We start from the raw sequence: 1174 nt of genomic DNA, 5'->3' as shown, positions 1-1174 counted from the left end.
TTTTATTTTGTAGTATTTGCGTGCGTTCTTCAGACAGTAGACCGGAGTCGACGAGTAAGCCGAAGAAAAGAGCGGGAGACTTAACGACAAGAGTACACTGAGTTGTGAATGTAAGGATCCAAGAAGTTGCTTGAATGTTTGTTCCTGGGGGTTAAACGTGTTTTTTAAAACAGTTACGTTAGCCGTTTTGCGTGGCTAACCGTTAGACGGTTAGCAAGCTAACATGCAAAAGTGCAGATTGGCTTACATTTTCAAAGTCCATGATGCACAGGTGATTATACATTTCACAGGTCTACTGTTGGTAGTTTATTGCTTAAAATAAGCTTTTGAATTCCATAATTGCATCAGATGAGTCAGCAGGCTATCATAGTGGATTTATGTGCAGATTTTGGTAATTGGTAATTAGTTGGAACTGTTTGGCATTGGCTTTGACTAATGAACTGTATTTGCACTATTTTTATTTTCTCAGGAAATACATGATGTCCACACGAGACGGACCACTGTTCTCCATGCCCTTCCTGTTTATCTACGTGAGGAAGTTTCTGAATTCTTCAGATCATGTGTGGTAAGTCTCAGTAGAGAGATCTCAGGCCTGCCCAGTAGGGCTTTAGAAAAATGTCAGCTGCAAAGAAAATCAAGTAGCCATCATTAGCCTAACAGTGGTACACATAAATGTCATCTCTCATTCTCAGCAAACAAGAGCACAATGCAGCAAAATGAACAGGAGTCTTTTAGACTGGTGTATTTATTTTTAATAATAGGACGATCATCTGTAATCAAAATCGCTTCAGTCAAAGTTTCTGTAAATGTGATTTAGTATATGATCCCCCTTTCATTTTTTTAAGGACGGTATGGATGAACCAGACCTGGGGGATGCATCAGTGGCTCTACTTACAGCTGACAGTTACGATGCCGCAAGTCCAGTTCACTACCACCCAGTGAGAGTTTCTGTCGTCCTAGAGGCGGATGTGGTTGTTAACCTTCCCAGGCTTGCTGATGCCTTCCTGGTAATATTTGGACTGATTTATGCTCTACACCTCAGCTATCCCAAGGGACTCACCAACACTTTTGAGTTCACACAGAAAATCTTGCTTGGTCTTGATGACTCTAAACTATCACCTACGCTGCAGACTCTTAAAAATGACTTGATGTTATATGTGTAACTCAAGACCCA

General features: G+C 40.9%; 1 long non-coding RNA gene across 1 annotated transcript; it reads left to right on the top strand.

The window, feature by feature from the left end:
* Positions 1-238: 238 nt before the first annotated feature.
* On the top strand, positions 239-900 carry LOC119780687. The gene is made up of 3 exons (XR_005280433.1): positions 239-271; positions 470-565; positions 846-900. It is a non-coding gene; the product is annotated as an uncharacterized LOC119780687 (long non-coding RNA).
* The last annotated feature ends 274 nt before the right edge of the window (positions 901-1174 follow it).

The sequence above is a fragment of the Cyprinodon tularosa genome, unplaced genomic scaffold (assembly GCF_016077235.1).
Source record: "Cyprinodon tularosa strain WSP-4 unplaced genomic scaffold, ASM1607723v1 ctg1641, whole genome shotgun sequence".
Classification (NCBI taxonomy): Eukaryota; Metazoa; Chordata; class Actinopteri; order Cyprinodontiformes; family Cyprinodontidae; genus Cyprinodon; species Cyprinodon tularosa.
The sequence above is the reverse complement of the archived record's forward strand: the minus strand, read 5'-3'. Positions and strand labels throughout refer to the sequence as shown.